General features: G+C 37.6%; 1 protein-coding gene across 3 annotated transcripts in view; it reads right to left on the bottom strand.

The window, feature by feature from the left end:
* Nucleotides 1-24,051, bottom strand: part of pcdh15b (protocadherin-related 15b) — a 244,704-nt gene extending 220,653 nt beyond the window's left edge. For 2 of the 3 annotated variants that reach the window (XR_009330857.1, XM_059035858.1), the window contains exon 1: nucleotides 23,643-24,051. The gene's annotated coding sequence lies outside the window, so the exon portion shown is untranslated. The remainder of the gene's footprint in view (nucleotides 1-23,642) is intronic. The other variant, XM_034031603.3, reaches the window with a different exon arrangement.
* Nucleotides 24,052-25,405: the final 1,354 nt, after the last annotated feature.

Here is a 25,405-nt window from a genome sequence, read left to right as displayed (position 1 = left end):
AGCAGATGCTTTTATCCAAGGCGACTTAGAGAGACTAAGGTGTGTGAACTATGCATCAGCTGCAGAGTCACTTACAATTACATCTCACCCAAAAGACAGAGCACAAGGAAGTTAAGTGACTTGCTCAGGATCACACAATGAGTCAGTGGCTGAGGTGGGATATGAACCGGGAACCTCATGGTTACAAGCCCTTTTCTTTAACCACTGGACCACACAGCCTCCTATGGTGTGGGACTACAAGCAAGGGGGTTATAATGTCACTTGTAACAGAATGTTGGGTAAAGTAGTCGAGGGCATTTTATCCCCTGTAATCTCAAAGTAACAATGGTAAGTAACAAAAATGCTAAATAGTGAGTAGTCTCAAGGTAGAAGAGATTTCTAACATCATCGCTAACTTACTTTTTGACCCATAGTAAAGTCTTCATGTGAAACTTAATATAGAAGACTGAGAAAACTACTTAAACTTGTGAGAAGCCTTAGTGCTCTGTCCTTGTATGCCATAACACAGCCGAAAGGTTTTTGGGCCATGTAAGGTGTTTGAATTGTTCTGGAAGGATGATAATCACTTCCAAAACAATAATCACAATATAACTTTGTACAGTCTTGGATTTGGAATTGACTACCAAACATGGTCTTCCCAAAGACTTATTCATCAGCTGGTTTTGAAAAAAAACCAACAAAATGCATATCAGGGTTGGCATGTGTTTAACATGTTATTCAGTCTTGTGAGGAATGTATTCTAATCTATTGTTCCTGTCAGACACAAGAAAAAGACACAAACTTCCATGCAAAATACTGTCCATTCTTCAACAAGTCATTGTTTGTTATGTTGTGTCTGATATTTAGAAACACAGTAACAAACAAATGGGACTGCACTGAAATCTCATGTTTAACTTGTAACTCCCCTCCTTTCTCTTCCGGGGAACGGGCCACTGTCACTCCCAGTTGGGAAGGTTGTTTCCCTTCCTGATGTTACTTACATTAAGTAACTCCCAGCTTTGGAGGCTCTCTCTCAGTGTTGCCAAGAATAAGTTAATTACTAGCACTCTTATGTTACCATCTGTTCCAAGCCTTCCAAGACTCTTAATGTATTCTAGACTGTTGAGCTATTCTAAACTGTATACCCCAGATGCTTTTTTTCCACCCAACAGCCTGCTAGTGGGGCTGTGTTCTGTGTTATGCGAGCTGGTTGTGAGGCCTATCCTTGTTGTGAGATCCTTGTTGAGATGCTACAGATATCTCAACAAATTCACCAATATAAAGTAGTTAATGTGAGAACAGAAATTGCGAGAACTGTTAGGACACACTATTATCATTAAAACTGACTAGGTTAGAAATCCAAAGCATTTTACTCCAGTCTTTATATCTTATTTTTTGAGAGTAGCAACATTTTACAAAACTAGAACTGTACTAACTAATATAATTCAAGGGCTCTGAGGTGTATCTTAATAAAAATACACCCAAGAACATCACATTACATATGTTAAATACAGTAAATATCAAAGAGGTACCAAGATAATCATAAATTCTTATAAGACATTTAAATGCAAAAAAAAGAGAAATGGGAAGTTGATTACTGTGCTGCTTCTATTACGGCATTCCCAAAAGTTATAGTTTCTAGGGGTCATGTATATATGTGTAAAATTGCATTTTCTTTTTTTTCAAATGAAACTTTACTGAATTGGAACAAGCTGAAATCTGTAGTGCATAATCATTGACTCTTTAGCTGGAAACAAAGTGGGATTCCGTGCATCTCTTTTCATGTTACAGTACATTAAATTTTGAATTTGTCAATTTAGAAGTATTTTTTTCTTTCATTCACAAACACAGAGCCTTCTGGAGATTGACTGCAATGATCAATCCACATGTCACTATCTGGCTGGTTCAATTCCCAACCAGTCAGATGATGACAAGTTGCTCTCTCTTCAACAACAGCCTCTTTTATGAAGAGGATCAAGGTTGCCGAGAGAAGGATGGTGGAAGTTCCTTGGCGAGGAATAGCAGAAAGTAATATCCAATGGGAGGCCCGATCAATAAAGATAAAATAGATGCCACCTACACTTTGAAGGCTTACATACTTTCTGTAAGACAAAATGGCAGAAAACTGAAGCTTCCCAGAAGGGTGGTCATTGCTTGCTATGGAGTAATTAGATGGCAAAAAAAGCAAAATAACCCTGCACTTTGTAAACAGAGCTGTTTGTTACGGTGCATAGACCAAAAGATAAACTATAAAGAAATCCAAAAAAGATCTGCACTCGAAAATTAGAAATAATTTCCTTTATTTTAAATTAAAAACATTTTTAAAAATATGTGCAGTTCTCAGTCACGTTAGATGAACGCTGATGAAGCCTACTTGCGAAACATGTTCGTAATTAGATGGCAAAAATAAGAATAATGCCTGTGCTTCTGCATATTTAACATTCAAGACAAGCCAACTTAAACAAAAATACTATAATACAGTCCTAAAGCACTATAGATTCATACTGTAGAGTTAGTACTAAAGGAGTTTTTAGGATGGTACAGTGTTTTCTTTATTCAGTAAGGGTTCACTTTACAGAATCTCCAAGTGATCCAAGATGTGGGAGGTGGGGATACTTTGGACTAATAGAGCGAAGAGAAGCCAGTGTAATGGCTTACTGCTGCTTTGGTATGTAAGTAAAAGTCATATCAGATTTTTTAAGCCTTACACAAAGGCGATTATCCCAGCGGTCTACAGTGATATGCTGTGGTGTGCAACCTATTGTATACAGTGTCATCCTCCAGTAGAATATTCATCCACAGCATATCTCTTGGGAAAGAAGAGGAAGACATAGTGTGTGTGTGCTGAAAAATACAAGGAATCTGTTACAGTCCCACCATATGGATTTTCTTTTACTACCAGGGGTATCATTTTAACCCCCAGCTCCCTGGTTTTAAGGGCTTGCACTATTTAGGTACTTAATTTTACTGAACCCCATTTTGTTTGTTTTATTGTTGGTTTATCTTTTACTCTTGCTGGTCGTGCAATTATAAGCAACATGGTAGTTCCTTGTACTGCCCTGTCCAAAAATCACAACTAATGTCACTTTTCTGAACATGTACCATCTATTTAAATTGTTTAGGATATACTGTACATGTCATAACAGTTGATTAATATCAAATATTCAGAGCAGTGTAGTTTTTTTTTTTTGGTCATTGCTGAAATTTCCACTTAGGTATTTCTGGTAAATGTCCCTGTGACAGAGAAAGAATGAATCTTGGTTATAAATCTCCCTCCCGACCTGTGAGGGCGCTGTGAACAGAGTGCCCTGGACTGGATGACCTGACAATTAATTCCCAGGGTTAGGTGGAAGTTGGCCATCTAGAAAGGGAGCAGAGGTACAGTGCACCAAGTCATCGCCCCAGAAAGGAAGCGATGTGGCACCCATGGATTGGAGGAGAAACAGTTGCACTCGTTAACCGAGGGGGCGTGACTGACGGTATATAAGGGGACATAGCAAGATGATCTGTTCCTTTATTTATGGTTAAGCTGAACTGGAAGGCAGGCAAGGGAAGCCTTATTTAGCCCCAGGTGAAGTAGAGGATGATTTAGGCCCCTGTCTAGAGGCTCCTAGCACCAGAGACATTCCAATGGGGGAACAGCTACTTCCAGATCAGCAAAGAAAGCTGTGTAAGTTAATTGAGGAGTTCAATTATGTTTTTCTGAGTCTCTTGCTTGTGCGTAGAAAGCAATGATCCAGTCTTGATTGCAGGGATAGGAAGAATCTAGTTTTGAGCACAGAAGACTGACAGCAGTTACAGCCTGTGGTGCATGCAACCTTGTGGGTGGAATGCCTGCAATGGGACTGGAGCTGCTGCTGCTGCGATGAGTGTGCGGAATCTGGTGATTCATGAAACATCTGAATCCTAGAAATGAGGTGTCTGTGAAAAGGGACGAGTCATGGGGGGCTGAGATAGAATAGTGAAAGCCTGTTCCAGTTTGAATTAATAATGCACACATTTGATGTCCTTCCTGGATTGCATGGATATGCTTTTCTGAGCTTCCTGGCTTGATGTTGTAGAAAAGCAGCGAGGAGATGTGAAATGAAGGTTCTACCCAGGAGGATAATAATTGAAATGGCCCAGTAGTGTAGCAGGTCCCGTTTTTTTTTTTTTTTTTTTTTTTTTTATAAATTAAGGATCTGAGGTTGCCGAGTGTTAGTTATTGAGAATGTTCTATGATACATTATGAAAATATCTTTAGTTGAGTAGCAGTGGAACTGGAAATTTACAGGATGGGAAAATCCAGTACGAATAGCAGTGTGAAGCCTGTTTGCAAAAAAAACTTGACAAAATAACAACTCTGCCATTTCTTTTAGTACTTGCAAGCAGTCTTAAATTAGAACTGTACTTGAAAATGTTCTCTTTCAGAAAAAATAAAATGAGCTGGAAAACAGCTTTGAGAATCTGGCCCTTAATGTTGCAAAGGTATCGAAAGTAGAAGCCATATGTGGTCACTGGACTTGATTTCTAACTACAGGCGCGTGCTATGGACTATTGAGGGAGCTGATGCCAGGTTGTAAGTGGGAACGTCAGCTGTGGGGATCGGAAGTGTTGAACCAAGACGACCGCCATGACTGAAGTGGTGATACTGGGCTTGATAGAGATTGCTGCAGCGTTGGAAGCAACCTGTTTGTCCATATCATTGAGCCGTGTATTAATTGACGCAATTGAGACAGTGAAGGGGTTAATGAGGACTTCATGTCCTCGAAAATGTTGTTTATGAAGCTGAAGGGTGGGATTTGTTTCAACTGCGTCTGCTAGTTACTGCTGGGAGGAGATGAGTGACCATGACTGGAGAGAAGGGAAGTGCAGCTGCCTGTCCTGAAGCTCTGGGCAAGCGAGTTTGTGGAAGTGTGCTTGAGAAGCAGGCAGCATGGTGTAGCAGATAAATATTGAACAACGCCATACTATCGCTTCCAGCCGGGATGTTGATCTGTTGTCGTGCAGGGTTTTTAGAAGTTAGGCGAGTGGCCAATCCTTAAAAAATACACACGTGCTCAAATTTGTTGGTACCCCTCCACAAAAAACGAAGAATGCACAATTTTCTGAAATAACTTGAAACTGACAAAAGTAATTGGCATCCACCATTGTTTATTCCATATTTAATAGAAATCAGACTTTGCTTTTGATTTTTTATTCAACATAATATTGTAAATAATAAAACAAATGAAAATGGCAAGGACAAAAATGATGGGACCGCTAACCTAATATTTTGTTGCACAGCCTTTAGAGGCAATCACTGCAATCAAACGTTTTCTGTAGCTCTCAATGAAACTTCTACACCTGTTAACAGGTAGTTTGGCCCACTCTTCCTGAGCAAACTGCTCCAGCTGTCTCAGGTTTGATGGGTGCCTTCTCCAGACTGCAAGTTTCAGCTCTTTCCATAGATGTTCGATAGGATTCAGATCAGGACTCATAGAAGGCCACTTCAGAATAGTCCAATGTTTTGTTTTTATCCATTCATGGGTGCTTTTAGCTGTGTGTTTTGGGTCATTATCCTGTTGGAGGACCCATGACCTGTGACTGAGACAGAGCTTTCTGACACTGGGCAGTACGTTTCGCTCCAGAATGCCTTGATAGTCTTGAGATTTCATTGTGCCCTGCACAGATTCAAGGCACCCTGTGCCAGGCGCAGCAAAGCAGCCCCAAAACATAACAGAGCCTCCTCCATGTTTCACTGTAGGTATGGTGTTCTTTTCTTTGAAAGCTTCATTTTTTCGTCTGTGAACGTAGAGCTGATGTGACTTGCCAAAAAGCTCCAGTTTTGACTCATCTGTCCAAAGGACATTCTCCCAGAAGGATTGTGGCTTGTCAATATGCATTTTAGCAAATTCCAGTCTGGCTTTTTTATGTTTTACTTTCAAAAGTGGAGTCCTCCTGGGTCTTCTTCCATGGAGCCCACTTTCGCTCAAAAAGCGACGGATGGTGCGATCAGAAACTGACGTACCTTCACCTTGGAGTTCAGCTTGTATCTCTTTGGCAGTTATCCTTGGTTTTTTTTCTACCATTCGCACTATCCTTCTGTTCAATCTGGGGTCGATTTTCCTCTTGCGGCCGCGCCCAGGGAGGTTGGCTACAGTTCCATGGACCTTAAACTTCTTAATAATATTTGCAACTGTTGTCACAGGAACATCAAGCTGCTTGGAGATGGTCTTGTAGCCTTTACCTTTACCATGCTTGTCTATTATTTTCTCCTCAGAAAACTCTCTCCTGTGCTTTCTCTGGTCCATGTTCAGTGTGGTGCACACAATGATACCAAACAGCACAGTGACTACTTTTCTCCATTTAAATAGGCTGAATGACTGATTACAAGATTGGAGACATGTGTGATACTAATTAAAGAAACTAATTAGTTTGAAATATCACTATAATCCAATTATTTATTATCTTTTCTAAGGGGTACCAACAAATGTGTCCAGGCCATTTTAGAATATCTTTGTAGAATAAGCAATAATTCATCTCTTTTCACGGCTTCTTTGCTTTATTCTATGACATACCAAAGGCATGCAAGTATACATGATAAAATAGCTTTTAATTTCATCACTTTTCAGGAGGAATGAGGCATTATTTCAATGAGCTGTAAGGGTACCAACAAATTTGAGCACGTCTGTAGGTGCTCCGAAGTCTGAGCCTGCTGGCGGGGGCGTTTTGATCTCCATAATGCCGGGGCAGCAAGTCTGGTTGCTGGGAGAAGTCTGCCTTACAAGTATACAGTACAGAGTTTCCATCAGGGAAATGAATGAGATATTGTTGAGGAGAATCCGGCAGGAGGTTTCCTGATCTGAATTGGAGTTGGTTCATGCTGAAAATTAAGAGTTTTAAATTTTTAGCAGAGAACAGGTTGTGGCATATGCAAGAAAGCAAAACACTAGACAGAGAAGGAGTGTGAGATTGGGTTTTAAATAGGAGGTTAATGATGAAAGACGTTAATTAATTAGGCTGCCCAGCTACCCCTGAATTTTGCCCTAAGGCTAACATTTGTTATTGTTATTATTTTTCTATTATTTTCTCTCCTCTCTCTCCCGTTCTCCATTCATGAACACACAACCCCGAGTGAGTGCTTCATGCCTCTATATATACGGTTGTGCTGGGATTCAATTACTAATTAATTATTCACTTGAATCCCAGCATGTGAACTAATTTGTGTAATCCCCGTGCTCACATACTATTACATACTTATACATACACCAACAATAACACACTACATACAACAGATAACACATAAAATATGTACACTGCCACAGTTACATGATAACATTTTATAAGAATTAGGAGAGGTTTATTTTTTTATTTATTCATACATGGGTGATTAAAAACTATTTCGGAAATTCAAAACACAATCAACTTGTAAGAAATAAGCTGACTAACTTTTCAGAAGAAGGCACTGGCCAAAATGTGATTGTAAAGTAACTTGTGGACTAAATTGTAAATACTAGAGAAAATGTATCAGTCAGAGAGCAGTGCTCTTGATGTGCACCATAATTACAATGTCCACAGTGTCACATACGGGGTGCTGTTTTCTATTATTTAGAAGTTTCTTTCTGTATGCTGTTCTTGACAGGATGTTGGAAACAGCTGATCAGAGAATCCTTAATGCAAGGGCCTCGTGGAATTCTAGATTCCAGGAGATTAGCTTAAACTGCAGCAAAATTACTCTTGTTGATATAATAAAAGCATGCAGGGCTTATTCACTCGCCCACGGTCAGCATATTGTTTGGCCTGGACACAACTAACCTCTTAGTGCACAAAGATGTGCCTATTAATACAGTGCTCAGTACTACAGTGACAAAGAACCATTTTCTCTTGTTGCTTAAATATGAACTAATTAAATAAGTACTGCTTTGCCTAGACTAACACCTGCGCTCTGAACTCAGGCCAGACACTGCAGCACTATTGACTGAAGCCATAATGGATGAAAACAGGAGTTATATTTTATGTTTATCTATTTATTTATAAAGAGCCAGTATTTTGGCTAACATCCTCATCATAGAAACGCTCTCAACAGGCAGAAGCAAAGTAGTTTAATGCCTAACACCCCAAAGACACCTGGACAGATGAATTCACAGTTACTAAGCAACTGAAACAAGGCCCTTATTTTGTTGATGCCCATCTTTATTTAAAACAAAATATTCATGTATATATGTATTATTACAATAGGAGCATTTTTTTTTAACCTTGACTGTACTTGTGACAAGATAAACAATACGAATTCAAGGACAGAAGCAATACAAATACAACACTTTTATATATCTAGTCAGGATTGTGTATTTTTATAATATTTAGTGTTATTAACTTAAAAAAGTTCACCAATACTGAAAATTGCTACCGTATAACAATAATTAATACCAAACTGTAGGACTACAATAATTTGTTCCATCAAAACATACTATTAGACAATGTAGTTGTTCTGTTCCAAGATTATTTCTTTTATGTACAAAACACTTATCAAGCGTATCATGAAGCAACATTGTTGTTATTAATTAGCTTCTTAATTGCACTCTCTGGCAAACTATTGATGTAACAGCAGAAAATAAATATATGATGACGGCTAAAACTCTGCTCTGTAGTTTTTTTTTCTTCAGTTTTTTTTTTTACCTTGAAGTGCACTTTACAACCAATTGCAACCCTATTCATTCCAAACACTACTTAGAAAGATCACCTTAGTTTAACACAAGTTTAACTATTCACAAATTACTGATTTGGTATCTTAAAATACCAGGCTTTTTATTGTATTATAGGACCAGTAACAGGGGGAAATAATAACTAAAGTTAATTATAAGACTGTAAGGGGTATCAATCAGAAAACACATGACAGGGATGCAACACCTACCTCAAAGACAAAATAACTACCTGCCCTTAAACACCTACTTGTCAAATAAGGTGCTTTTTATATGAAATATATCTTTCCAGTCATATCACCTGCTTAGAGTAATGTTTTGTATTTTCTGATATGATAAAAAAAATAAGAATACCTATTGATGATAGTAAGTTGTATTCATCAGTGAATAATGAGAACATATTATTATTATTATTATTATTATTATTATTATTATTATTATTATTATTATTATTATTATTATTATTACTACCACTAATAATAATGATAATAATAATACTCACCATCATTATACAAATAACAATTCTAATAACACATGCTTTATACATCTATATACAATGGACCCAAATCATGATATTGCTGAGAGATATTGACTGTTATTACATGTATCACAGGCACGTGTTTTGTGTTTGTCGATGTTTAAAAAATATATAGTAGAAGGAACGGCAGTTCTGAAATGTTATAGACTACCAATATTAATTTATCGACTTGATAAAGCTTTGTAAAATATCCTTTATCTTGCCTGCTTCATAGGAAATATTTGCTTGTTAAATGTAATCAACTGACTCTCACTTTGGCACTTGTGTCAGTGATTATATTTATTCTTCATTTGTAATAATTACATTGCCTTTCTTTGTGAATCTGCAGTTATATCACAGTCAAATGTTGTCTTACTAACTAGAACCTTACACAAATCTTCTTGGTTTACTTACAGAACACTACTGATTAAATGGGTGTTACGTTGTGAAACATTCCAATGCTACATGCTCCAGTGTTTTCTTTAATGTGTGACTATATAAAAAAGTTCCCATGTACCTATTAAACAACCATCATCTCTGCCAACATATTCCTGTCAATAAAGGACTATTCATTTTAAGACTTTAAGCGGCATATTCCAAAAGCATTTACTCTAGTTTTCATTTCCCCTGATTTTTTTTAATGGATAAAATTACACATTATCAGTTTATATAGAAGTCAGAATAGCAACTATGAAAAGATAACTTTACTAAAATATGCACAATATATCATTTAGGTGTAAATGTTTTGACATTTGTTTTTTGTGAATTTGCATTTCACAGCAATCCACTATTGGGGGACATTTTACAACTATGTATTACTATGGAAGCTTTACAGTGTAATTTTGTCATCAGTTGTCAAGATGTTTCCTTCATCTCATTGAAAACGTGTCATTTTTTCTTACAACTGCAGTCTGCAACACAGCTAAAGTGCAAGAATGCCAGCATGCCAAATGAGACCCAACCCCGTGTCAACATTTTGTATAAACCTGTCCAAAAGTTTAAAATTATATTTTCACAAAATCACAGTTTGGCTAGTTTATCAGTTTACTTTGATATGTGGATATCCAATCAAATATGATAAAACTTTAGAAGTTAGATATATGCCTTGAGGGTTTGTTAACATGGGTGTCCACTGCACTGTGGATTTCAGCACCATGGACAGCATCCCTTTTTTGAATAGCGATGACTGTATAGAAACTGAAAGAAATCCTTCACATATTGGGAGTCTTAAAACCTAGATATTTGTATGAATGGGAGAATATATAAATCATGACTAATTAGGCTGAGGGTCAAACTTCTGACAAGGCTTTTGAGACGCACAGTACTTGCTGCATCTCACCCTTCATAAGCAGTTTATTGTACAAACTCATTACCATAACCTAATGACAGGAAAGTGGGTATTATTTCTGTTCTATTATATGTACGGAAAAATAACTCCCTTGTCTTAACAATACAGTGAGTAATGAAGACTGGCAGTTAAGACAGCACTAATTATTCATTGCTGAATTTCTTTTGGTGGACCTGTACCATAGTTCTAATTCCTGGAAGGATGGGGGTGAAAATCAACAGTCTGTCTAATCTGAGTTTTTGCCCATCGTAATTGAAACTGCCTTTCAACAGAAAGATGCACCTTGCATATATTACAGACTGTATTTTACTGATCCATTTGCATAGCAAAATAATCAGTCATGTAAAGCACAGCCCGTTTCTTTGAAAATGTATCTACTCTTTTTTCATTGAATATAGATAATGTGAAGTCAAATAATAAGGAAATGTGTATATCAAATGAAGTGGAGAAAGAGCAGTCTCTACATTTGTAATACAGATAGTGTTTGTGTGTATAATGTATAATGGTTTTGGTTCCAGTTGGCAGCTTAAGTGAATGGTACAAAGCATGCTGACACAACTGTTTGGAGAAAAACTAAAAGTGTATTTGCATTTCCAACACAACCTTAATACAAATTGATCTGCATAGTTAATTAATTTCCGACATGACTTTTATTGTATTTTTTTTCTTTCCAGGGCTAATGAAGCTAGAGGCCTAATTGTATGGCCTTGATACATACTGTACTACTAATAAGAGAAAGGTTATTTGCAGCACAATATCCTTTAAGATCAATATTCTTTAAGGTTGTGTTTTCACAAGCCTTCAGTCGGATACCATTACCAAATCCACTCATCTCTGATTCAAACAAGAAATGTACAGCTGTAGTGGTGTAAGGATTGGAGAGATTAGGACTACTGATGACTGGAGGAAAGTGATGTGATCCCATGGCTGCGATTCATTCTTTTTGCACAGATGGGAGGGGAGATGATACCTTGGATCCCTTTATTACTCTGGAAGGCTGAATGAATACAGTAGTTGAGGTATTCCCACCTCAAGTATTCCATAATGTTTAATGTGTTCCTCTCCAACTATATTTTTAGAAGTGTGTATGTACTGTCTGATTGGGATCAGTATCTTGCTGTTAACAGAAGTGTGGGTCAACTGGGCCTTGTGGTAGATAAAGATCTGCTTATATATTTTTTTTTAAATTCAGTTTCCCATCAGTTTTCACAATATTGCCAGCTCCACTGAAAGATAAGCAGAAACATATAATTATACTCCTACCTTCATGCTTGAATGAAGGCTATAAGTGGGAATTCTGTTTTTGTGGGGTTTTTTATCAGTTATCCGATTACCATCCAATCTTATGTCGCTGCCAACTTTGATTCTGAAATGGAAATTATTTTCCTCCAATCAATTCATGGACCACACTGAATTCAGTCATAATTTTTCTACCTATGACATATTGCTTGCTCATCCTTTAATGTGTTTGCAAGACTGTGGGCCTGCTGACATCTTCTTCAGTGATGATTCAAACACCACCTTATTTCTATCTACTTAAATACATAGAGTCTGATTCACAGAATGTTTTTGTTGGCATTCGTGCCATTTCTAGCTTAATGTCAGTGCTAATATCCTTCAGAAAATGATCTAACCCATAAAGGTCAACCTGTGAGCTTGAATTAGTGTTGCTAACATGTTGTCTTAATAGCCAGGGCTCTATGCTAACTTTTATTCTTTGGCCCAGCTAAAAAATATATTAATTTTAGTATGATATGGTTATCACTTTAACTAAATCAGGGACTGTTTAAATGCCAGTATCTCAGACATACATTTTCTCTTATCCTCGAAAAATTATCATTAACGTTTTTAATCTCACTAAACAAATGATTAGTCACAGAAAATCATACATAGCATTTCACATTACTATTTCTGGAAAGTAACACAAATACATCTCAAAAGAAAAAAAAAACCTTATAAATAACTCATAAACAAACTTATATTAGAACATGAATGTTAAAATGTGCTCCATTGTTAAGCCATTTTAGTTAAAGCAAAGACTTTTTAAATGCAAGCAATAGTATCCTGGTAAATTGTATCTAAAATGTGTTGAGCTTCATCTTCATTTTTAAGGTAAGGGTTCTCAACATGAATACATAACATATATTTAACTCTTTTAGACCACACAGACTTTGCTAATTTAGAAAATGCAATTAAACAAGCTCCTTCAGAGGTTTATTTAAATACATAATGAACTGATTTCTTTCTGGAATTGTACATTTCTGTTCCCCATCTGTGTGATAGGGGTGCTGTAACTAAATGCTGATCGGCCAACACAGGACCTTCTCCAAGGCACTTAATAAGTTAGTGTATGATTAGATTCTACTTAGGCATAGTTACCTGTAACATTGGGCCTAAATATCCTGACAACAAACCTATTACAGTTTTACACAAAAAGTAGCCAGTGCAATTGTCTTCTGCAATTCAGCGACATCCAGCTTAAAGAGGCCAGTAACTGACAGTGATGTATTTGAGGGTGGCATTCTAATACAAATCTGGCTGCTTTGTTCATTAGGTGATCCAGTTTTTTTTATTTTTTATTGCACAGCAGAAGCATGTCAAACTAAAGCATCACCATAATCAAACAAGGGAAAACAACTGCTCTTTAAATGTAGGTCCAAAAAGCATTAGTTTAGTTTTTTACTCTATTTAGTTAAATAGATAATAAAAAAAAAATCTTTAAGGCAACAAGTTCTAGAAACATCCACTTTTGGTGTTATGCTGTATTTGTCACCAGTAGTGGACTACTCTGCTGTCATTTTTGTATCTTGATGGCAGAATGTGGATGACAGGAGTGTTTCATAGCTTGTTCAATCCATTGTGAAACCCTTCCAGAGACCACAGCCAATTCAAGCAGAGATGCGTTGAGATTAACTTATTTGCTTTGGAGCTCAGCTAAAAATCAGTCCAGCACATTGTAATTCTCCAAAAGCAGGGCAAGTTTTTGGATTGGTGTAGATGTTCCATGGAACAGACCCAACCAACTCTACAGCTGCCTGTAAGCTGCCACTCTGCTCTCAGAGACGTAAAAAATACCAGTAGCATTTCTTACTGGTCTATTTCTAGCACCCACCAGGAGCAGGTTTTTGCAGGGAGGCAGATTAATGGTAACACTCTAGTGTACAAGCTGTACTTAATGAAAATACATGTTTTAAATCTCTTTTGAGTTTTAAAAAGCCAACAGGATGAGATGACTGAGATGAATGAAAAGTACAGGATAGCTAAGCAAAGATAATCAAGATAACTGTGATACTTCACACCAATACCAAGCTGCTTTTTAAATGCCACTAAAACTTGTGAAGTTCATCTGAGCTCAAGGAAGTACCATGTGTGCAGGTAAAGTATACATCTGGTGTTATTCAGTACAGAGAATCCACAATGTGGATGATTTCAATTGCAATTGAACAGATGATTTAAATCATGATAATGAATTTGGCCGGAGACCTTGTCCGTAGGTGCTGACAGCTATTCGCAATTTATTATTATTATTATTATTATTATTATTATTATTATTATTATTATTATTATTATTATTATTTATTTCTTAGCTTACCCAGGGCAACTTACAGCACAGGTGAAATACAAAATACTACAGATTGGGTTAAGTGCAGGATTAAATATAGTAAAGTAGGGAGCAGATAAGTGCAAGTTAAAGTGCATTAAAGGCAGAGTGCTATATTGTCCAGGAGGGAAGAGTTGAGTTTTACAGGTGTTGTCTGAAGAGGTGTGTCTTGAGGAGGCGCCAGAAGGTGGTCAGGGACTGGGCAGACCTGACATTCGTAGGAAGGTCGTTCCACCACTGCTGGGCGAGGGTGAAGAAGGAGCGGGCTCTGGAGGCAGAGGAGCGTAGAGGAGGTAAAGCCAGTCTTCTAGTGCAGGCAGAGCGGAGATGTTGGGTGGGGGTGTAGGGAGAGATAAGGGTCTGGAGGTAGCTGGGTGCAGTCTGGTCAAGGCATCAGTAGGCGAGTACAAGAGTCTTGAACTGGATGCGAGCAGTGAATGGGAGCCAGTGGAGTGAGCGGAGCAGTGAAGTAGCATGGGAGAAGTGAGGCAGAGAGAACAACAGGTGAGCAGCGGAGGCCGGCTAGGAGGGAGTTGCAGAGTACCAGGGCCTAGACGAGGAGTTGCGTAGATTAGTTGGTGAGGAAGGGTTGGATTCTTCATATGTTGCTCAGGAAGAACTGGCAGATGCATGCTAGAGAGGAGATGTGCTGGAAGTAGGAGAGGCAGGGGTCCAGGGTTACTCCGAGGTTCTTGGCTGAGGAGGAGAGTGAGAGTATGATAGATTCCAGAGGAATGGAGATAGAGAGATCAGAGTAGGGGGAAGACGAGGAGAGGAAGAAAAGGAGGTCAGATTTAGAAAGGTTGAGTTTGAGGTGATGCGAGTGCATTTATATAAATTAGTCTCTAGTCACCCACTCAGGAATGAGACATACCATATTTAAGTTCTGGATCATGTAGAACTCCCTTGACAATAATCGACAGTCACACAACGTGTAAAATGTATAAAACAATAGTTTATTTGAGAATAAAACGGGGGTGCACAACTAATCTAATATTACAGAAAGAAAAGGCTATTGGTTAGAGATATGCATGAATAGTATACAGTTCATTGATTTCATAGTCAAACGATTACAATGAACATAACATCCTTAGCATACATGATTAACATACTAATAGTGTCTACTTTGCATTAGTATTTTCAATACCCGTTTCTTGTAATTCATATCAATATGCACGAGAATTCATTCAACTTCCCATTCAGAACGGAATCCAACATTCCAGTACCTAATTTAGCAAATTAATTTTACCGTGTTAATTTAGTTTAGACGTGATGTACCAAACTAATAATATGTTATCAACCTCAATTGATTAAATATTCAAATTAACTCAGAAATGGGGCAATGATCAAATTCTCTGCATTTACGAGGCAACTCCTTTGAGTTGCTCATTTCAACAAACAAAATAAATTTCTTACACACTCTAAAACAGGAAGTTATATTCTATTCTTAGAACAGTTTATCCACTAACTTGATAGCATTAGCTACAGTTAATTTCTCGAGTCATAGAGTATTTATTTTGCTGAATACTTAACGATTTAAAACAAAGAAGACTCTTCTTTGTTGATGAACACTCCAGCTCTCTGGATCTGAAGTTCCAATGACAGAAGATGGCACTTTGCTTGTACGCATTGTATTGCATTGGCTCGCAATAAACAAATAGTTATTTTCAAATGGAGATCAGCTTGTTGATTTCCAATAATCTGGCAGCATTATTTTTATTGTCGGCAGTTTTCCAACTGCAAATAGTTCCACTGATCAGACGTAACGTAAGATAATGCGTTGCAATTGAAAAGTTATGTAGTTCGTAGAGATGTTCTCAATTCTTCTCTAAGGCTAGTACATGACCTTAGGCCCAGCTGCTGGCTATGCTTCCGTCTGTTTCATAGGGCAAAGAGCTAGGGATCTCTTCAAAGCGGATTTTAGCAATTTTTCAGAACATTGGTTCTTCCTTGCCTTCCGTGAATTTGAGCAATTATGCTCCCATGACTCAGAATCTTTCTTCCTCTTGCCTGGAGCCCTGTTCCTTGTCTGGATTACATTTCTTGTGTGGGAAGCATATCCTTTGAAACTCACGCAGCTGCTTTTTGTGATCCTCACTTCCACCTTGTGACTGGTTAGTTTGTTTATTTTGGGCTGTGCCCGAGTCCACGTGGGGTGCTTCTCATTGGTTGTTCTCGTTCCTAGACGGCCCCTTGTTCTCAATTGGTCCACTGTTTCGCCCATTTATGAGATGGACTGTTTCTTGTCCGAGGTGTCAAAGCATGCAAAACTGTCTGGCTTGCCTTGTGCAAGATACTACCAGCGCCAAATGATTCATTCAGCGATGGGCGAAGATAAAACACCTGTCCAGCAGTTAGTTTATGACTCTTTTTAAAAGCATTCTTTGTCACTGGGGACGTTTGTGACCAGAAACCAAGTATACACAGAGAATGTCTTAGGACCCCCTAAACGGCACCATTAAAAACAATGGTTATTTGTTTTAAAATGTTTTTTTCTCTCATTATGTGTGATACTGCTATGAATTATTTTTCTAAAACTTCTTTGAGCGGAACAGTACCCGACAAATCATTACAAGTTCAAGGTAAATCTACGTTTTGAAATTGTTTTAATGAAAATCATGAGAAAAATTGTTTTCTAATAACGGCAGTGCCCTGAAGGTTCTACCGTGTGGTACCTCAGGACGCCTAACTTCAGTTGTGGTCTAGTACCACATGGTAGAGCTTTCACGATCGCTAAAGTAGTTCATAATACAGTTTTCTATTCAGGTAGAAAGATAGATAAAAAAAGAAAGATAAAAAAAAGTTATTTGCACACACGCCCATCTGTGTTGGAGTACAGAGCATTCGGAAAGCCTCAGGACTAATTAACATGAAGCACAATGCTATGCACACAACATCTGCTGGTTTCCCTTTATCAAACATTCTGCAAATCTACAGGTAAGTTAGGCAGGCAAACTAAAAATCTTATTTTCGCAATAAAACTGGGTCAGATTTACAAAAATAGACTTCCTTTATTTTTTTGTAGTGTTAGCATCACATCACAGGTTGCTTGTTATAATCGTCATTTAAAACAGCTTTGCCTACCTTTTTCCTACACGGTCTCCATTTACAAGTAGAGGTGAAGAAATCATTATTATAAACTGCTGACACTGAATCATGATATGCAGCAAGGCAATTTACAATCTCTCAGTCTACAGTCTTTACAGACTCTGAGTATTCATTTGGCAGGGAGTTGAGTCCACACAGGTGCCTTGTGGACTCTCTAGTTTCTTAACAGGAGCTTGCATAGCGGTGCTAGGAACCAAGTATGTAAAAATAAATAAATAAAATCAATAAAACTTCTACGGAAGTCTTTGAGAAAAAAGCGCTAGTTTTGTTTACTGCTAATAATGAACCGGAATGCCATTGAGTCAGTATGCGATTGCAAGTTAATAAAAAAAGATCGGGAAAAGTGCATACTTCTCAACTGCATAATGTTAGTTTATGGTTTATTACTAGTACACTAAACTGAGACATTTACACATTTAAAGGTGGTAGCCTTAAACATGACATATATACACAATTATCGGATAAACTGAATTTGAATATGTAAAATGCTAGTTTAACAAACAAATGGACATATGGACACCTCCAGTGTTCTTGGGGATACTGTATGCATGCCCAGCAAGGGCATAATGAATATTGTAACTGTACAATCAGGGCCGCTGAGAGTCGTCATGGGCCCCGGGGAAGGATTGGTATGTCCCGCTGCCGTCCCCGTACCCCCCCCCCCCCCCAATGGTACTACATTCATCCAACTTTGTAGTATACTGTAGTCTAAACCAAGCTTCTAAACCAACAATGATACTTGCAATCTTAGCAGTGTCTGAGAAGGATAATTTCAACCAATACAGTATTTTGATAATGGGTTTGAAGTAAACTGTCAACGACATGTAGAAGTTTCAATATCTCAATTAAAATCTGCAGCAGGATAGTTTACTCGTTCTCAAAGTAGTTATGTTTAAGTTATTTACAGTATTCAAACTTTTGTTTTAGGTAAGTGAATAAATATATTTTTTGTACAAACTCCACGTGTAATAGTCATTAATTGGAAGCTTTCTTAACATCAAATAACATACGTTTTTAGCATAAACTACATTTTAATGGTGTTGCTATACACTATTATTTATCCTGTGCCAAAAATAAACCACTCATCTCTGCTCTTAACTAGCCTGTATTGGTAAATATATTTGTATTTTAAGCAATATAACCGATCATTCTCTAATTGTGTTTACCACCAGCTGAGGAAAGTACTTTATTTATTTTACACGATACAATTTTTCTAACAAACTGCTGCACCACGTTGTTTTGAGCAAGTTATAGATCTTAACAATAGAATAATTCATACTGTGGTATATATTGTGCCCATTTCGGGTTCTTTTAAAGTTTTTAAAAGTCTTTAAAAAAATACATGAAATTGCTATGCCTTTTTTTAACTTTTTGGCGTAGTAAAATATGAAATGCGAAAGTTCAACTCATTGTGTGAAAGGAAGTGTTTGACAGCACCTGGATACACAGTCATTACACAACAGAAGCACATCGGCTTGGTGTGCAGTACGGGAGTTTTTCTTTTTAATGTGGTGGTGGGAACGCAAAGTGTCGTGTGCAGGGCCAGTTTTAAAATATTTTATATATATTAAAAAAAAAAAGTTACCCCTTCATCAGCGCCCTCCTTCGAGGCGTTGGGCCCCGGGGAAATTTCCCTGTCCTCCTCGCCCTCTCGGTGGGCCTGTGTACAACCACAGCCACTTTAGCAGTATACAGTAAATAAACAACATATAATTTCCTTTGAGAAACGCCCTCCTTGGATCAATGCCACATTGCTTGTACAAATAATGTGCAACTTCATTTTGTTACAGATCTGATATCAGATCCTCCCATCAGCTATCTAGATCATTGCTCTGCTTCCCTAACAGTGAGTGCTCTTCAAACATCACAACAGGTTTCCTCAAAATGAGAGACTTCTTGAGATTTCTTTACACTTTCATAGGGGCTCAGGAGTTCAGATACTCATCATATCCTGCATTCATAAGACATGAACAATAGCAGAGCCACGAACAATAGCAGACAGTCTTATCAAGTGTAGTGCGATAAGAATACTAACTCGTTCCTATGGCCTTGATCAGAAAATGCATCCTTACTAATTTTCAAAGCTGAACCATTGCTGCATAATGCATCGCAAGTCCAATAAATATTACAGCATACATCATTTTGACATCTTATAAACGTACCGTGGTTCTGACTGCAAAACCTTTAATTATCAATGATAGATAAAACGTGACATGACTCTCTATAAATGCAACTAGCAGCTCTGTTATACTCAATGGTTTATAATAGCACAACATTACAGTTTCAGCACTTACTCACAGATAACTACATAAGAAGTACTAGGAGTATGCAGACTGGAAAAAAATGAAATTACCATTTAAAAAGGGAACAGCTAATACTGTAAGCAAATGTAACTTAAATAATGTGGTATATACTCTTCTTGTCACAATTTCCGCACTCAGCATTAAAATTACAACCTATTTTATAAGAATAATTAGGTGAAGCAGGCGATTCCGCAATCAAACTATTTCAATACCCCTCACCGCAATTAGCAGTGGAGAATTACACACCTCTCACAATACAGTGGCTCTCAAAAGTATTGATCAGTGGCAAAAACTCCTAATTAAATCAATTTTGATTCCATGTTGTAACACAATAAAATGTGGAAAAGTCCAAGGGGGGTGAATACTTTTGAGAGCCACTGTAAATAGCGGGTTTGGGTCAACCCTGCAAGTGTAGGCTACACATTCCAAAGGAAAATGAATGGCACACAAAGACCTCATCCTGGCTCAGAAGCGAAAACTGAAATTTACCAATATGTAAGTGGAGATTTTGGTACAAGCAGTAGGCCTACTTGTAACACATGAAGATGTGTTACAAGCTCGAAATACATCACCAGGACAAACAAATAAAATATGGAATGTGTGGTGGCTTCTTAATAAACACATGTAACACTTCAGAGTTTGCAGTCTAGGATGCTTTACATTACGACGCATCATCCAGTTACTGTGCTTCACATATTAGTTCAACTTCTTATTTTGTATAGAATAATTCCAGGCATATAGACTTTTCAAACTTCAGAAACAATAAGTTTTATTTACTTACATCCATGGCAGTCAAACGGGTGGAAAATCCTTCCATTGTACAGCAATATGTCCAACAACAATAACTCCATACCGCTTCATACGAACAGTTTAACTACGACTTATATCTTCTTAAATTCTTGTGCAGTTACAACTGTCCTATTTCTTATGTATGTCTGTATTTCTGATTCTATGTATGACTTTAAACCATATCTGTATGGTCTATAATATAGCTACATTAGTCAGATGTGCCTACAACCAGCTGTACTGTATTTGCTCTAGCTACAAACTAACAGCATCATCTGTCCCACTGTCTCGTTAGAACCTTACTTTGCCACTGTGGGGAGACCTTTTTAGGTGCTTTTTTTACATGGATTCTATATTCTCTATTTGCAGACTTTCTTTTTTGTCATGTAAGCTATGAATCATGTATTGAAAATTGGAGTTTGCAAACAAATACGGTATTATAAAACGCAATTTGATCAGAAGGGTTAAAAAATTAGCTCTTTGTAAAATGTTATTAAATGTTTCTTTGTCCTTGAAAACGATGTCTCCTTCTTGCTGCAGATAAGTCTCCCACATCACCTTGCCTTTTATATAGCCTACTGTCTGACTGCAGCAAATTAACACCTGCTTTTCAGAGTTCTTAAAATAATCAAGCAAATACGAGGCCCGCAATTACCGGCAGCTTTAACAAATTAGATGGAATATTTAATAGACCTCATTTGCAAAATCCCCTCCCAATTTTAGTGGTTTTGTTCAGAAACACCCCAGAATTAGATATGCATATACAGAATTACATATGCATTAAGGGCTAAAGCGCACAGAGATATTGTCCCCGCAAATCATGACTTAATTGTGTGTTCATGCCATTGCTTGTGTTTTATAAATCCCATCCAAGAATTCAGAACCCTCAGTACCCATTTTACGGTCGTAAAACATGCACAATCCTTTTTATAAATCTGGGCCTATGTCTCTTCTGAGTCACAATGAGTTTCTCATGATGAAGCATGGGACAAGCTAAAACATCTGTTGATATTTAAGAGCAGTATTTAAAAAATTGTTTCATGAAGTGTGGTTCTATCATAACCAAAAAAAAGAACTAACCTTACCAGAACATGTTAATGATATGACCACGAATCTATAGCACAATGTAACATTGTTCAATAACACTGAGCAGTTATGGAAAGATTACCTAAGGTATTATGTTCCAGAATGCTGTTGTGCATAGTTTTAAATCAAAATATGTGCTGGATTTTTCAATGATCACATAGTTACCAATCTGAGTACATCCCAGTAATCCTTTATTAAATCATGTCTCTTAACAATACAGGCATGACTGTAATAATACTGTTTGTAAAAATATGTAGAATAACATTTCAAAAACAACATTGTCTTGATGTGTATAATTTGATTTCGTTTCAATAGTCAAAAGTATTATATATAGACTATTTCATAATGCAGCACTTTTTTATTTTTTGTTAAATTCATAGCTTCTATAAATGTATTTTTCTGCCAAAAAAGAGTGTATTCTGTCTATTTTTTATTTTTTTTTTAAACAAAACTATGTTCTCTGCGAAGGCGTTCCACCACCTTTAGCCTGAAGCACAGCCCACTAACAGAAACTGTCAGAGGGACGTCAAGCCATTTTCTGCATGCTAAAATAAAAACAGTTCTGGTGGCTTCCTAAGATGAAATACACAATACATGCAAAACCTGGGATATCATGGCTTATATATCAGTCACAAGCACAGAGAAGGCATTAAGGTCCAGTTCTGGTAAAATGTGTTAACATGCCTTCAGCTTTCCCATTTCCATTTGTATTGCTATTCACCGTTAAATAGAGATAGGAATACTGCACAGCACATAGTCCCCAAGTAGCCACCAGCCATAAATGCAGAAAAGACTTACAAATCAAAGACTTCAAAAACAGTTTCTAAACTTTTATTGGAATAACACATTTAACTTAAGTCTCTTTTTCAAGCAGGTGAGGGTTCACTTCCTGTGTTAATGGTACTAGGAACCTTCCTAGCTCCACATATTTTCCAATTGGCTATGCAAAGAGAAGGCACAGGTGAGGACCTGTGACAGGAAATGTATATTTAGTGTTGGAGGGATGAATTGGCTTTAACTAAGTCAAAGTGAAAATACATTTAGAAAACAAGAGAGAAAGAGCAAAGCACAGGTGACAACATTACTTTGCTAATGATGTTTTTATGTGAATATTCTGAACGCTGCTGTCTGGTTTTAGGCTGTAAGAACAGCATTAGAGAAGCAACTTCAAGAGGAACACTGTAACATGGCATAGCCTTCTCTGTAGAGGTCTAGGCGTGTGGACATACAGTGTGAGGATGAGGCTGCATAGCTGTGCAGTTGCTGCCCATGCTAACAGTCAGACATCCAGAGCACCCTGGCATCATGAATTTCATGCTGCATTGTAATCAACACTTAAACTACACCACCAGTAGAGAGACTGAACAAAATCCACAGTGGATATAGGCATAAGGAAGTAGTGCAATATTACCAATAATGATAGAAACTTGAATTTACTTAATCACACATTGATACCATGCTGTTCTCTCATATATGTATAGTTGAGCTTGACAGGGATTGCACAATTCTAGCTATATAAAAATAGCTGTGTTCTTTGGAAGAGCTACAGTGTATGACCAGTAGACAGGCTGAATAGAGGAATGCAGAACTCCCCAGGGAAGAAGAAATGTTAAGCGGACATCATGCAACGTGTAATAATGCAACAGGATTAATGCCTTAATGCGTAAACCCTCAATGAGAGTGTCAAAACAAATCAGTGGATTCAGGGCACGTATTATAATGATGATGAAAGAGTCCAAGGCCTCCTTGGAGGAAGATTGAGTGAGTGTGTGGCAACTGGCTGGCTGTGTCTGATTAAAGCTGACCTCACCAATAAATATAATCAATTTTGAAAGCCCATACAATGTTGGAAATTGATGACAAAAAAGTATTGTTGCATACCTATGCTAGTCACGGCGTCTTTGTAGAAATGCTTTACTTGTCAGTCTCACAATAAACAAGGAAATACGATTCAGTATGCTAATCAAGGGTTTCATGTCTGTACAGTACAATTTGGACAGACATGTATTTGGACAACGCTAACAACACGTTACATTTGCACTAATAAGACATAATACTTTAGAACTTAAGAAGTATGCAAACTTACTTACAAAATTTAAAACCACGTCAGTTAGGTTATTTATTTATTTGTTTAATTTACTTCAGTCAAAACTCATTTACACCAAAGCTACATTATCTTACCTAAGAAACATTAAAATAACCTGGTCACGTCAAGAGCTAAAAACAAAAAAAGAAAATGCTGCTGATTTCTTACCTTAGTTGTCTAATTATCAAACAGTATTCTTGCTGTTGTTTTTAATGTTGTTTTTACTTTTGCAGCACAAAGAAACACAAAATAATATGTGCAGTATGTAATCCGTCAACGCCGTCCTTCAAACGTTTTCAGTATCTTAATCTGTGAAGGATCGCTTCTGAAGACCTGCGCATAACACCGTTCTGATTTTCTTGCTAACGACTGGTTGCAGATCATTTGTTTATGCCGCTTAACAATTACTGCAGGAATAAGTGCACGGGAAAAGTTTGTATTATAAAAAAAAACAATCATAAAAAAAATATTGAAGCTTCAGCAGTGCTGTCCAGTCTTCTCTCTGGGGCTTGCGCTCTGCGTGAGTGTGTGTGTGCAGGCTACACTTACTACAGTATGTTTGTAGGATGTATTTAGCAGAGGTAGTTTACCAGTCCTGACAGGTGACCAATACATGTACAACCTGATGGAAACAGCAATGAGCGAGCTAGTGCAGTGGATATGAAAGGACCGACAGCAGATTCCTTAACCCTTCAAGGGCTTTAGCTGAACTCCAGCGCCACCTTCAGCGGTCTACTTTTAGCACTTCAAAACCACGACCGATCCAACCGAGGAAAGCAGTGCATGTAATCTGTTTTATTATTTTTTTTATTTTTTTAAGATAGTTAGTAGGTAGCATCTACAGCAGGGTTTATTAAGACGAATATGTCAAATGTCGATAAGGGGATAACAAGCTTGACGGGGCTGACTTCCAAACAACATTTTACAATGTTCTATGATATAACAGCACTTTAAAATAAAATTCAAATCGAGTAAAATTAACATTATAGAGACCGTTAGTATATAATACACTTAGATAAAATATGCAATTCAATAATTTACAAAAGTACTTTAATAGCTATGTTAGGGCATTACAAATTAATTATGTCTTTGTATTCACTGTGTTATTATCCTGTATGTAGGCATCCTGCCTGCGCGTATTGCATGATTTGTAGAATGTCAGTCCTACATTGGCGAGTTTTGAAGACAACACCTGGGACAGAGGCACCATTTTTCGAGGAGGGTTTACGGATAGGGGTTTATGGGGGGGGGGGGGGGGGGGGGTAGTTTCATACCACTTGTTAATTTTAAGAAAAATACATTAATGGAAAACCTGTCAGCTCTACTTATTTTGCCAGGACTCTCTCGTTTTTTGAACACATCTCCAGGACAACTCCTGGGATAATTTTCTCTGATATTTTGGTCAAAACTCTACTGTTAAACCCCTTTATGTCAGCAAACCTTTAATTTTTGCAAAAGGCATGTCCCAGACAGCAATTTTTAGTTGGGCCAACGTTGGGTTTACCTCAGCTGTTTGGTTGGCCCTACCTTGGCAACTGATTGGCCAACGTCATTTTGCTCATCGGGCCAGGTTGGGCCAATGTTGGTGCAACAAAGTTTTTTGGTGGTTCGGAAACTGGGCCAGCAGTCGCATATATTTTGGTTTTTAGTTGTTAAAATACAATATTGTTCTGTAAATGCTTATTTTATTATTTCACTTCCATTACTAACAAGCCCTGTCCTGCTGCAGACAGGGCCATGCCTGCCTGATTATTTCACAGATTGTTCTGATGACTACAGTTTCTGTTTAAAGTAGCTTGTTTTTCCCTTTCAATTCGAAGACGACCAACAACCATACTTTTCGGATATGCCTGCCACAGTTCAGGTGTTCACTTTACGTCAGAGCTGCCGATGTGCCCCTCCGGGGAATGACGTCCTCGGTCCCGCCCCCC

The sequence above is a fragment of the Acipenser ruthenus genome, chromosome 13, assembly GCF_902713425.1.
Source record: "Acipenser ruthenus chromosome 13, fAciRut3.2 maternal haplotype, whole genome shotgun sequence".
NCBI lineage: Eukaryota > Metazoa > Chordata > Actinopteri > Acipenseriformes > Acipenseridae > Acipenser > Acipenser ruthenus.
Note: the sequence above shows the minus strand (reverse complement) of the source record. Positions and strands in the feature narration are given on the sequence as shown.